We start from the raw sequence: 15,262 nt of genomic DNA on the forward strand, positions 1-15,262 counted from the left end.
TTACTTCTGTGTCATACTGAATATTTTCAATAGCAAGTCTCTTCCTCTATAGAGTTAAAAATGTTCTTTCCCTGTTAAAACAGGGGAAGAGCATCACTCTTCTTGTAGCCTGATGTACAGGTGCTGGAGGTGAGGAGAGGGTGATATCTGGGCACCTCATCCCTGCCTTAGCTCGCTAAGGGGTCATTTCACATTGGCTATTTTACAGCTTGTTGTGAGCTGAAATTCATGAGGGTTTCCTTTATGAATTGCAGTTTAGCGCATTATTTTGATCTGTATTTGGGTACTTTATTAAAAAGTCTGAATGGAAGATTTGAAAATGTCATTTACTAGATTATACTTTGATTTTAGAGATGATTTGAACTAATGATTTTGTAACTCAATGCATGAGCTGTCCATTTCCCAAACTTTGTATCATTCACAGATTCTATGAACTTCATTTTGTGTATTCTTCTAAGAATATTCATTTCATGTCATCCATATACTAAATATTATTTCATACAGAGCATGGAGGCCCATTAGGATAAAATTCTTCCTTTTGAGTTGGTCACAGGCTGGTGGACAAACGGACTAACACCCGAAGAATTACACTGCAATGTAATGTGATTGATAACGATGATACAATTTGGCATGGTTTTAGAACTTGCCAAATTAGGGATGATGTCTGTCTCTGGAGAAGATTTCACTCAGATTATTTGTAAAAACAAAACCAAAAACTGATTGTTTCAGTCCACCAAAAGAAAGAAGCCAAATAAAACATTAATGTACTATGCATTATTTTTCTATTTAAGACAATGTTAAGCAACTTCAGATATCAGCCATTGATTTTTTCAGACCCTGCCAGAGGGAAGATTTTCTTTATATGTCTGAGCAGTTCCAGCTTCTTCACTGGCAGAATTCACTTGGAGGTAGAGAGGTGATACAGAAGTGTTTGTTCACAACCTCAGCCAAGCTCTGTTGCATGATGGGAGGACTTCTGAATAAGGGCAAAGATGTTCTGATCTTGTCTCTTTTGGGAGATAAATAATAGACCATGATGATAACTCATCATATCTTCATAACAGTATTTAAATGAACTTTAGCCAGGAGTTCTTTCTTTGTTTCTTAAATAACAAAAAATATACTTTCTGAACAAAGGGAGTTTTTCTCAGAATTTTGCAAATATTATCTACAATATGTGAAATTTATTTTGTGGCCACACACAGGTTGATGTACTTTTCAAAAATAATTTATAACAGTCACATTTTATGGAGTTAATTTTTTTCTTGAAAGAGGAAATACCATTAATTGTATAGCGAATGATTAAATATTCTCATATCCTTCAAAAAGTATTTTACTAAGGGTCTTCCAGATTACATGTTTGAAATTCTACAAAAGTGTAGATGAGATAGTGACATGCTTCCTAATTTTTCACCCAAGTTCTGAACTTTAAATAATGAATTGATCAGACTTATGAAGAGAAAGAAAATGTGTCATAATATCAGAAAATGTCTTTTGGTTTAACATAATTAATAAACAGGGGTAGAAAACTTGTAGCATTATGGACCTATGATTTGAATTAATTTTGGAGGTTGGGTTAGCAATGATTGCTCAGTGTCTTTAGCCTGAGTGACTATTTTCTGTTTCCTATCTCTCTCCCCGTCTCTCCCCCACTCTCTCTCTCCCACTCTCTCTCTCTCTTTTTCCATGAGATGCATTCATGGTGGTTTGGAATATTCAAGTGTGGGAGTGGTATTGATAATTTTCATAATTTTCAATCTGTTTGGCAATCCATGTTTTGAAAAGTCACACTTTCAAAACAATTTTTTTCAAGATATATTGACTCATCAATTGAGTGTTTCCTTTCCATTAGTACTCTTTTATCCTACCAGTTGCTATTAGTTAAGCTCCAGTTCAATTTTTAACTTTCTATTAATATGACATCTATATAATATCTTCTTTATGCAAACTCATAAACACATGTTGCTTCAATACCATTTATACATATGATATTATATGATATCTGTTTTATAACTTACTATACTTACTTACAGTCGTATATATACCAGTTATTCTTTTGACTTTTTGTGTGTTTTGTTACTCTCTTGCTTATTTAATTACAAAAATAAATATTTGAGTATCTATGATATGCCTCGCATGATTCCAAGCTCTGGGAGCACAGCAGTGAACAAAACAGGTATGTACAGTATGCTTTCTATTGGGATAGAAAATAAAGATGAACAAAATAGAAAGTGATATCTCAGGAAAAGAAAAAAAGACAGAGAATAAGAAGGCGTGAGTTAAGGGTTAGTGATTTTTGATAGAGTGACCAAAGAGGACCTCATCAAGAAGATGATAGTTGAGTAAATAAATAATGCTGGTAAGGGAGAGAGCCATATGGATATCTGGTGGAAGAGCATTCTGAGTTTATGGGAGCAACATATACGAGGACCCTGAGTTAAGAGTGCTCTTGGTGTGTTTGAAAGCAACCAGGTGGTAAGTGTGGCTGGAAGTGAAAGGGAAAGAGAACGGGGAAACTGATTCTGTATGGATTGCAGTTCAGTTGAGTCGCTCAGTCGTGTCTGACTCTTTGCGACCCCATGAATTGCAGCACGCCAGGCCTCCCTGTCCATCACCAACTCCCGGAGTTTACTCAAACTCATGTCCATCAAGTCGGTGATGCCATCCAGCCATCTCATCCCCTGTCCTCCCCTTTTCCTCCTGCCCCCAATCCTTCCCAGCATCAGGGTCTTTCCCAATAAGTCAACTCTTCCCATGAGGTAGCCAAAGTATTGGAGTTTCAGCTTCAGCATCAGTCCCTCCAATGAACACCCAGGACTGATCTAATTCAGGATGTACTGGTTGGATCTCTTTGCAGTCCAAGGGACTCTCAAGAGTCTTCTCCAACACCACAATTCAAAAGCATCAATTTTTCGGCGCTCAGCTTTCTTCATAGTCCAACTCTCACATCCATAAATGACCACTGGAAAAACCATAGCCTTGACCAGACGGACCTTTGTTGGCAAAGTAATGTCTCTGCTTTTTAATATGCTGTCGAGGTTGGTGATAACGTTCCTTCCAAGGAGTAAGCGTCTTTTAATTTCATGGCTGCCATCACCATCTGCAGTGATTTTACAGGTCAGGGGCGGCGACGGAGAGCGCCAGGCTGTGACGGAGCAGAAGCCGCGGAGAGGAGCTACCCCACATCCAAGGAGCGGCGGCTGCGCGGGCGCAGGAGGGCTGAGACGAGCTACTCCACGTTCAAGGTCAGGAGGGGCAGCCGTGAGAAGACAGCCCTCGTCCAAGGTAAGGAGCAGCGGCTGCGCTTTGCTGGAGCAGCCGTGAAGAGATACCCCACGTCTAAGGTAAGAGAAACCCAAGTAAGATGGTAGGTGTTGCAAGAGGGCATCAAAGGGCAGACAGACTGAAACCATAATCACAGAAAACTAGCCAATCTGATCACACGGACCACAGTCTTGTCTAACTCAGTGAAACTAAGCCATGCCGTGTGGGGCCACCCAAGACGGATGGGTCATGGTGGAGAGGGCTGACAGAATGTGGTCCACTGGAGAAGGGAATGGCAAACACTTCAGTATTCTTTCCTTGAGAACCCCATGAACAGTATGAAAAGGCAAAATGACAGGATACTGAAAGAGGAACTCCCCAGGTCGGTAGGTGCCCATTATGCTACTGGAGATCATTGGAGAAATAATTCCAGAAAGAATGAAGGGATGCAGCCAAAGCAAAAACAATACCCAGTTGTGGATGTATAGATTTATAAGTCCTCAAAGACTTAGGCTTTTACTCTTATAGAAATGAAAAGACACTGGGGGACTTAGGATCAACATGACTGGATTTGCATTTTAATATGATACTATTTCCACCTGTTGAAAATAGAATATATGGGGCAAAAGTGGAAACAGGGAAACAAGTCGAAAACTATTCCAATCATCCAAGTGGTGAAGGAGGGGAGAAGTGGTTTAATTCTAGAGAGTTCTATATTATACTTCATCATTACTTTCTCTCTACTCCAGCCCTGAAGGATCCTTGGTTTTTTTTTAATGGAGAAGGGTATTTAGAAATCAAGATCTCTAAAAACTCCCTACAAACAAAAGTCCGAGACCAGATGGCCTCACAGTTGAGGCTACCAAACATACAAAGAAGAATTTATCAATCCTTCTCAAACTCCTCCAAAAGACTGAAAATGAGGGAAAACTCCCAAAGACATTTTATGAAGCAACCATCACCCTGATAACAAAACCAGACAAAGATACCACCAAAAAAAAAAAAAAAAAAAAAGGGAAAATAATAAGCCACTATCTTTGATGAATATAGATACAGGATTTTTCAATAAAGTGTTTACAAACCAAAGCCAGTGACACATAAAAAAAGATCATACACTCTAACCAAGTGGGATTAATCTCAAATCATGAGGATGGATCAACAAATACAAATCAATCAATGTGATACATCACATCAACAAAAGAAAAGACAAACTGATGCAGAGAATGCATTTGAGAAAATTCAACATCCATTCATGATAAAAACTCTTACCAAAGAGTTTATATAGCAGGAACCTATATAGTTCCTGCCATATATATATAACTATAACTGTAATTATATAACTATATATAACTATAACTATAAACTATATATATAATGATAACTATATAACTGCATATAACCATAACTATAAACTATATATATATAAACTATATATATATAGTTCCTGCATTATATATATATAAACTATATATATATAACTATATATATAAACTATATATAGTTTATATAACAGGATATAGCAGGAACTTATCTCAACTTAATAAAATCTATTTATTACAAATCCAAAGCCAATACCAAACTCAGTGGTGAAAGGTTGAAAGCCTTCTTTCTAAAATCTGCAACAAGACAAGGATTCTCACTCTTGCCATTGCTATTCAACATAGTGTTGGAAGTTCTAATCACAGCAATAAAACAACAAATAAATAAAAAGTATTTAAATTGGAAATGAAGGGGTGAAATTGTCCTTATATGCAGAGGACATGATACTATATATATAGAAAGTTGGACCTAAAGACTTCACACAAAAAATTTCTAGAACTGATCAATGAATTCAGCAATGTAGCAAGGTACAAGGTTGACATACAGAAATTGGTTACATTTCTTTATACTAACAATGAAATATCAGAAAGTGAATGTAAAGAAGAACAACACCTTTAAAAATTACACCAAAAAGTACTTAGGAATAAACCTGGTCAAGGAGGTGAAAGACTTCTATGCTGAGAACTATAAAACATTAATAAAGTAAATTAAAGATGATTCAGAGAAATAGAAAGATATCCCATGTTCTTGGATTATAAGAATTAATATTAAAATTGACATGCTACTCACAGTGATCTACGGATTTAACATAATCCATATCAAATTACCCATGATATTTTTTTCACAGAACTAGAACAAATAATTCTAAAATTTATATGGAACCATAAAAGACCCAGAATTGAGCTGGAGGCATACCCCTCCCTGACATTAGACAGTACCACAATGCTACAGTAATCAAATCAGTATGATATTGGCATAAAAACAGACATACAGATCAATGGAGCAGAATAGAGAGCCCAGAAAAAAACCACTCACCTACAGTTGGTTTATCTTTGACAGAGGAGGCAAGAATATAAAATGGGAAAAAGTAGTACAGGAAAAGTTGGACAGCTGTATGTAAATCAATGAAGTTAGAACACATCCTCACATGATGCACTAAAATAAACTCAAAATGGCTTAAAGACTTAAACCTAAGACATGCAACATAAAACTCCTAGAAGAGACCATATGCAAAACATTCTTTGACATAAATCTTACCAATGTATTCTTAGGTCAGACTCCCAAGGCAACAGAAAAGAACAATAAAACAGACCAAGATCTTGACCCTATGCTCATTGATCCTGGGCCATTTCAGTGGACAGAAAATAATTATTACTTTTTAAAATATCATGCCTTGCTACTAAGATTTCCAATTCCAATCACAAGATTCTTTCTTGCCTCCCCACATTCCCAATTTGTATTTTTCTTCTCCCACATTGAGGGTTTGGATCCCCCAAATTTCAATATATTTATTACTGGCTCATTCTCAAAATATACACAGGATAAGTTGAAAATTTCTATACCTGTACTACTGCAAAAACAAAACTACTAAATCAAGTTGAGGATTTATTCACATTGTCTTTAGACTGGGGATATATAATCAAAATATTGTGTACAAATGTTATTTGGATTAGTTTCATCTTCCCCTATGTGGTTATATAATCCATTTGTTATGCTGTTTAATTTGTTTCTATTTGCATTCAATTTTACTTTGTTCTAGTTAATTTTGATTTAATTTTTTTAATCTGTAAAGTATTACATTTCTTCCAGTCAAACCTATACAAAGAGCTTTTCTCAGAGAGATGCTGCTTTCTACTATCTGATTCCCATAACAAATTAGCCTATTATATTAGTGTTTAGTTCATCATTCCTACATATCTTTTTGCAAAAATAAACAGAAAATGTATATGTTTCCCTTACTTTTTCCTATCTAACAGAGAGTAAATTATACTTATATCTTTGTACACTGCTTTTTTACTTAACGATAAATATGGAAACCATTCCTCATTCATTCATAGCGATCTTCCATTTTCTAGTGTAGAGCTGTGAGTACTCTGTTGGGTGGATGCTCCATAGTTCATTCAATTAATTTCTAGGTATGGACCTTTAGCTTTTTTCTAGTATTTTGCAGTAACAAAAGATGTTGCAATAAAGAAAACTCATGCATATGCATTTTCTTATTTTTTGAGCTATATTTTCAGAATAAATTCCTAGAAGTAGGATTGTTGGACCAAAAGGTAATGCAAATATAGTTTTGTAAAATATTGCCAAAATAGCCTCTAGAGTTGTCTTTTTTGCTTTCCCACAAGCAAGATATGAAAGTGCCTGTTGTCCCACAGCTGCTCCCACTCTGGCAGTCAGTATGTTGCTAAATTTTGAATTTTTGTAAATTTGACAGTATCTCAGGATTGTATTAATTTATGCTTTTATTATACAAGGAAAGCTAAATTTTTGACTTGGGCAATTAGGAGAATAGAAATTTCTATTAACTGCATCGTGGAATATTGCTTTTTTATTTAAAAAAAGGTTTTTTAGTCACTGTCAGAGTTTCAGTTTTGGACATATTAATTTTCAGTCATCTATTGGACAGTCAAGTGAATTTGTTGAGAGTTGATACATAAGTCTATAGTATAGGGGAATGGTCTGTGCTAGAGATATAATTTTCTGATATAAAATATGTGATATTTACATGCTTGAGACTTGAGATCACCAAAGAAAGTGTTATTTAGAAAAGATGTATAAAAATTAAGCCCAAAGGCTCTCTAATCTAGAGAAGTTGGGGAACTGAGGAAGGAAGAACCAGATAAAAGACTAGGAAAGAATGTTCAGACGGGCAGACAAACATCAAAAGGGAAATTTGATGTCCTGGAAGCCACATGGAGAAAGTGTTTTAAGGTGGAGAGACATGTTACAAACAGGTTAAATTATTTGAAAACTGACCATGGGATTTAGCAATATTGAGGTCTTTATAGGAGCAACTTTTTGAGTGTTGGAGTGAAAACTTGATTGCTTTGGGTTCAAGAAAGAATAGGCAGGGGAAGAAAGGTATTAAAGACTGGTAGTATAGACTACTCTTTCAAAAATTTTTACTGTATGAGGAAGTAAAGAAATGGGCAGCAAATTAAGTGTCTCGAGAATAGACACCATGTCTTTATATTGTTTACTATCTTCATAGCACTTATTACTCTGAATAGTTTTGTGACAAAAATATAGACTTTGAAGTGAAATGCTTTCCAGTAGGAATATTCCTTATGCCTTCCCAGAGAGTCTTGTCTGAAATGATTTTTTTTCAGCCAGAAGTCCTTTATTCTTAATATTGAGAAACATGCAAACTCAAGTAATTCCAATCAGAATATGAAGCTTGGATATGTTGTATACTTGTAAGTTTGACATGAATTCCTTAATGTTGGATTGCTCTTCCTTGACATCCTTTGTTGTCAATTACAGTCTCAACAGAATATGTATGTTTTTAACTTATTCTGTAAAATTCTTTATAACTTTTTGAGAGTCAGTGCATCATACTTGAAAAGAAACTCTGAACATAAGGTGAAGGGCATTCAATTTCCTTGAATAAAATATACATAGATGTATTGTCACATAGTCTCTCAACCAAATGTCTAGGCTTTTCTTCTTCGATTCATTTACACATTACCATTATCAAACTTATTTTAAATGTTGATGGAAAATTCTATCCCTAATAGAAATCTGTTAGGTTTTTCCATTCAGATTTTAGTATTGAACAGAGCACTGTTTTTTGCAGTTGCCATAAATGACCATAACACCCAAAAGATTATCATCTATAGTGAGTATTTGTCACTTGGAGATCTCACCAAAGGTACACACAGGAGGATGGGAATGATCTGGTACAATTTCCTTTGTAGAAGTCATCAAATATCTTTAAACAAGATCTTTATTTAGAGCACTGAAGAATTGATGTTTTCATATCATGGTGCTGGAGAAGACTCTTGAGAATTCCTTGGACAGCAAGGTGATCAAACCTATCAATCCTAAAGGACAACAACCCTGAATGTTCATTGGAAGGACTGATGCTGAAGCTGAAGCTCCAATATTTTTGCCACCTGATGCAAAGAGATGACTCATTGGAAAAGACCCTGATGCTGGCAAAGGTTGAGGGCAGGAGGAAAGGGGGCAACAGAGGATGAGATGGTTGGATGGTGTCACTGACTCAATGGACATGAGTTTGAACAAACTCCGGGAGATGGTGAAGGACAGGAAAGTCTGGCATGCTGCAGTCCATGGGGTCACAAAGAGTCAGACACTACTTAGCAACTGAACAACAACAACAAGGAATCCTCTATAGGGGAGCAAAATTTGTCACTCCAATAACTTGTCTCTTTTGGCATGTGGATTGTTTGAAGCTGAAAACAATCAAGGCCCAAAAGACTGTGACCTCCCGACAACTGTCTAAAAATATGTGGATAGAGGACCTGTTCCAGAAGGGAGCTATCACCATAGATAATTAATAGTATGAACTAGATGTGTTAGACAAAGAGGAACTCAGCAAAACCTGTTTGTTAAAATTCCTCTCTGTGTCCCATGGTCTCGGCATGGTCCAGCAAACATTTGTTTACCAGACATTTGCCTTTTTCATCTCCATGTTAATTTCCTTCCCCCACCTTTGAAGTCCAAAACCATTATCCCAACATCCTCTTTTGTCTTTAGCTGAAGATGATGTTTAAGTTGAGGGTTTTGGCCATTTTGCCAAGTTATTCAATTTTCTTGGGTCTCGCCCATGTGAAATTATTATTAAATTTTTGTTTGATCTTATGTTAATCTATTTCATATCAATTGAATTCTTAGACCAGCCAAAGGAACCTAGAAAGGTAAAGAAAGATTCCTTTCTCCCTGACACCTCTTATTACTAATAAATTGCCTTTTGACTGAGGGCATCAAGGTACTTTACTAAGTAAGTGGAAAAAGAAAAGTAGTTCAAATTTTAGTGGAATCATATCTCAAACAGCAAAACAAAGGCCCAAAATTAGAAAAAAAATTACATTTGAAAACAAGCATTGAGTTGATCAATTACACAAATTTGTAAGAAATTTTCTTATGTGATATCTCCTTTGAAAGTAAGTACTGTATTTAATTTACTTTTATTCAGTTCAGTTCAGTTCAGTTGCTCAGTCGTGTCTGACTCTTTGCTACCCCATGGACTGCAGCGTGCCAGGCCTCCCTGTCCATCACCAGCTCCCAGAGTTTACCCAAACTCATGTCCATTGAGTCCCTGATGCCATCCAACCATCTCATCCTCCTGCCCTTCTCCTGCCCTCAATCTTTCCCAGCATCAGGGTCTTTTCAAATGAGTCAGCTCTTCTCACCAGGTGGCCAGAGTCTTGGAGTTCCAGCTTCAACAACAGTCCTTCCAATGAACACCCAGGATGCATACCCTTTAGAATAGACTGGTTGGATCTCCTTGCAGTCCAAGGGACTCTCAAGAGTCTTCTCCAACACCACAGTTCAAAAGCATCAGTTCTTCAGTGCTCAGCTTTCTTTATAGTCCAACTCTCACATCCACACATGACTACTGGAAAAACCAAAGCCTTGATTAGACGGACTTTGTTGGCAAAGTAATGTCTTGCCAGGACCAGCCGGCAAAGAGAACAAGTCCCGACCGCAACAGCACGGAAGCCTGAGAAAAAAGCCGGTAGTAAAGAATGGGGTGAGGGAACTGAATGCTCTTTAGGCAAGTCAGTGATTTTATTGAGTAAAACAGCTACCTTTATACTAGTACAAGCAGAAAACATAGTTCATAAAAATGCCATCTGGTTTTTGTCACATCAATACAATTCTTTGTCTTAAGTGATTGCAAAAGCTTACATCTTGTTTTTGGCATTCCAAGATAAACTACTAAGTGAAGGTCACTACTATGTTTTTCTCAAGGAAGAACAAAGGAGACCCGGCAAATGTTTTACTACTTTATCATGGGGTGGCGGGACAGGGAATGGCCTCTTTCAAGGCTTTCCCAGGGCCTTTTTGGGCCTTGAGCAGGCCAGCTCCCCGCAATGTCTCTGCTTTTTAATATGCTATCTAGGTTGGCCATAAATTTCCATAGTAAGCATCTTTTAATTTCATGGCTGCAGTCACCATCTTCAGTGATTTTGGAGCCCCCCAAAATAAAGTCTGCCACTGTGTCCACTGTTTCCCCATCTATTTGCCATGTAGTGATGGGACCAGATGCCATGATTGTAGTTTTCTGAATGTTGAGCTTTAAGCCAACTTTTTCTCTCTCCTCTTTTACTTTCATCAAGAGACTCTTTAGTTCTTCTTTGCTTTCTGTCATAAGGGTGGTATCTGCATATCTGAGGTTATTGATATTTCTCCCGGCAATCTTGATTCCAGCTTGTGCTTCATCCAGCCCAGTGTTTCTCATGATGTACTCTGCATATAAGTTAAATAAGCAGGGTGACAATATACAGCCTTGACATACTCCTTTTCCTATTTGGAACCAGTCTGTTGTTCCATATCCAGTTCTAACTGCTGCTTCCTGACCTGCATACAGGTTTCTCAAGAAGCAGGTAAACTGCTCTGGTATTCCCATCTCTTTCAGAATTTTCTACAGTTTGTTGTGATCCACACAGTCAGACTTTGGCACAGTCAGTAAAGCAGAAGTAGATATTTTTCTGGAATTCTCCTGATTTTTCTATGATCCAGTGGATATTGGCACTTTAATCTCTGGTTCCTCTACCTTTTCTAAATCTAGCTTGAACATTTGGAAGTTCACGGTTCACGTAATGTTGAAGCCTGGCTTGGACAATTTTGAGCATTACTTTGCTAGCATGTGAGATGAGTTCAATTGTGCAGTAGTTTGAACAATCTTTGGCATTGCTTTTCTTTGGGGTTGGAATGAAAACTGACCTTTTCCAGTCCTGTGGCCACTGCTGAGTTTTCCAAATTTTCTGGCATATTGAGTGCAGCAGTTTCACAGCATCATCTTTTAGGATTTGAAATAGCTCAACTGGAATTCTATTACCTCTACTAGCTTTGTTCGTAGTGATGCTTCCTAAGGCCCACTTTACTTTGCATTCCAGGATGTCTGGCTCTAGGTGAGTGAGCACACCATCATGGTTACATCTTTATCATATTTGGCTATATTGCATCTGTTTAGTGAATGGAGGATTTTCCACTTTTCTATTTAGAGTTCAAATATCCAGGGTAGAATCAGCAGAAAAGTTAAAATACACCTATCTTTTTTGGGAAGTTTTTATTTTTTTTTTGTTTATTTATTCAACACACTATTAAACAAGCCACACACATGAAAAGCACTAACAATTTAAAACAATCCAGTTACTATTAAATGTTTACTCTGTGCAAAGTGGGCTTCCCAAGTGTCACAGGGATAAAAATCCAGCTGCTAATGCAGGAGATGCAAGTGACATGGGTTCAATCCCTAGCCTGGAGTAGGAAATGGCAACCCACTCTAGTATTCTTACCTAGAAAATTCAATAGACAGAAAAGCCTGGTAGGCTACAGTCTATGAGGCTAAAAAGAGGTGGACACAGCTGAGCAACTGAGCACACATGCACTCACTTTGGAAAGTGCTTTACTAAGTACTTTTATCTTTAAGATTCTTCTAAAGTATTTGCATTCATTTATTTAACCCTCACAACAACCCTATAAAGTAGTTTCTGGTATTATTTCTTTTGTAAAGATGTACAACTGAGATCCATGAAGCTTAACAAACTTGTTCAAGATCAACTAGATGCTGTGCATAAGATCTAAAACTTGAACTCAGTACTTGATTTCCACAGTCCATGTTCTCAACCATGGGTTCAGAGAGAGAGAGATAAGTTAGATTCTTGCTTTGGAGACAGTTGTGGATTCGAAAATTAAGAGAATCCTGGTGATAATATGGGTAGAAATTCTCTGTTGGTAAAGGCAAGAGAAAGAAGTGGCCTCTTCATGAACTGATCCACATAGATTAGTTTCTGCACATTGAATACTTCTTTATGGAATTATGACTATGTGACAGGTACCTGGTGGGCACTAGAGAAATGGCATTAGATAGGCTGCCTGTAGGCAAGCTGCGTTAAGTCACGTGTCCTGTCTGTGATCACTGGACATTGTGCTATCCTGAACTAAGTTGCTTCAGTCATGTCCAGCTCTTTGCGACACTATGGATTGTAACCTGCCAGGCTCCTCTGCCCATGAGATTCTCCAGGCAAGAGTACTGGAGTGGGTTTCTGTTCCCTCCTCCAGGGGATCTTCCTGACCCAAGGATCAAACCCCTGTCTCTTATGTCTCCTGCACTGGCAAGCAGGTTCTTTACCACTAGCCCACCTGGGAAGCCCTCACTGGGCCTTAGTGGAGCTCATTTCCAGATACTTTTGTCCTCTAGAGACTCCTTATTTGGCCTTATTCACCACAATGTTTGGTTTATGAAGGCACGCCAAGACTGGCTTAACTTCTCCCTAGTTTGACTAAATTTTAGGCAGGTTTCTTCCTGTCTCTAGACCCTTGATCTCCCTTTTCTTAGAGAATTTACTTTAGAAAACTTGAGATTGTAAATTCTTTCAATACTCCTTTGAAATTTAAACCTTACACAACCCCAAAATGTCTTTCTCAAGGATTGTGAGCCATCCATTTGAAATGTAATTCTTTTATCAAGAAGGAAAGGCCCCTAAATCCCAATATCTGTGGGAGAGTAGGAAACCAACTTTGATAAGCACCAACTAGCAAACACAGGTGATCAAAATCACCTTTACCGATCTCCTTCTAATGTCCTCAAGTACTTTTCTCTTAGCTCACCTCAGTGCTTAAAAGCCCTCCAACACTTAGTTTCAGCAGAGTTGAGTTCAGTCACTCATCCCCATGTAGTTGTCTAGAGTGAAGCCTTCCTTGCCTGTTTAACCCATTGGTGCAATTTTTCTTTCATGCATGTGCTATGGACCTGGTAGAACCAGAAAAAGGAGGACGTAACAGCAGTGATAAAGACACTCAGGAAAGAGTTCTCATCGTAAGTGTAACTTGAGCCAGAAGTCATGGAATCCTGAACAAACCTCTTCTAGAAAAGTGAATTTCTATTCCTGAAATAATATTAATTAAAACCATAGAATACTAGAGCTAAGATGGACTCCTGATATCTGTAAGTCTAATCTCTTTTGTTTATCAATGAGAAAACAGGTCAACCTCCCCATACGGTCAAAGTTCGTATTGTAAAACTGTCTTCTGACACCTAGTTCAGACCATTTGGGATAGACCTGTGTTTTATATCTGTTGCAGACTCGTTCAAGAATCTTCAGGCTCTTAGTCACAAAAGCACATCTTATATAACTAAGATAGTATTTCTATTCTGCTAAAGAGTTTGATAACAATCAAGGAGCAGGGACTATGTAAATTGTCACAATCTGTCTCATACCAATAAAAATAATTGAGCTAATGTCTTGGATCTAATATGAAGTCCTATATCATATACAGCCTCCTTAATTGAATTAAGACCTACCAGTCAATGCCCTATATGGTCTTAATTGTAAAACATACACTTTTGCTTCAAGCTGTTAGGAAAATTAAAATGCATTATTTTTACATTTTACAGCATTTTCAACTAGTTTGTTGTCATGAGATGAATATTGTAATCTATCAGTTTTTTTTTAATTCATGATGCTATTTAAATAAATATCAGGGTTTTTTAATGTGCTATTCAAATTCTCATTATCATGCAGCAAAGCCTTTCCAAATTGCCCGAGGTTAGTGCTTTTGTTAGAACTCAGGAGAGTAGAAAACACAGCTAGAGTCATGAGAAAGTTAACTGACCTATATTTGAAAAAAATATATAATTAAAAAAATTAACATCAAGGTCACATCAGCATCATCAGATTTGACTCACTAAAGATTAAAGCTCATAATGATTAATTCATAGCAATATACTATATGTCGCTGTGTGGTCATCTGCATTTAGCACCTGGCTCAAAAAAGTTCACTTGAGGAATGTTCTGGGTCAAAGAAAATGTCTAGAATTGTCTGGTTTTAAAGTAGATTAAAAAGAGCACATTGATGCTCATAAGTTATCTCTTGTTTATGATGTAAAAAAGTAAAAAATGAAATGGCTATACCATAAAACTAAGCATAAGCTCTGCTTATGCTCAGAGCTCTGCTCTGCTCCTGAGTTGAAAGGTTTATGACTCATTTAAAAGTGCCTATTGTTGATGACGAGAGCTTAGTGGGAAGGACATTTTGATTATCAGTTTCAAAGTGTCAGTTCATCCACTTAGTGTTGTAAGTAGAAAGAAAATTCCATGTTCTGTTCTGTGTGCATAACAAATGGTTAAGTACTTATTCTCTCATTTGGACTAATAACTCTTTGCATTTGGAAATATAAAAGATCAAAACATTTAATTTGTTAAGGAGCTGAAGCACATGGTAATTGGCCAGTCATGTTTGACCTTGCACTTGAGTGAGAGCGTGTCTATATACAAGTTGCTAGCAACACTGAAATCCTTCCCTCCTGCTTTCGTTGAATCATATCCATAGTCCTGATGCAAGTTCACAAATTCCTAATCTGCAATTCATAAATCTCAAAGTTTATTCATCTGTTAAAGGTTTTTGGAAAGCCTCTGACTTCAACAGATGTGAGACAATTTCTATTCTAATTTACCACATTTTAGTGTGAATATTAATTTCA

At 37.0% G+C, this 15,262-nt stretch overlaps 1 long non-coding RNA gene across 1 annotated transcript in view; it reads right to left on the minus strand.

The window, feature by feature from the left end:
* The window catches only part of LOC122678245, a 115,304-nt gene that overhangs the window by 89,182 nt on the left and 10,860 nt on the right, over positions 1 to 15,262 (minus strand). The window lies entirely within an intron of this gene.

Source organism: Cervus elaphus, chromosome 20 (assembly GCF_910594005.1).
Source record: "Cervus elaphus chromosome 20, mCerEla1.1, whole genome shotgun sequence".
Taxonomy (NCBI): Eukaryota; Metazoa; Chordata; class Mammalia; order Artiodactyla; family Cervidae; genus Cervus; species Cervus elaphus.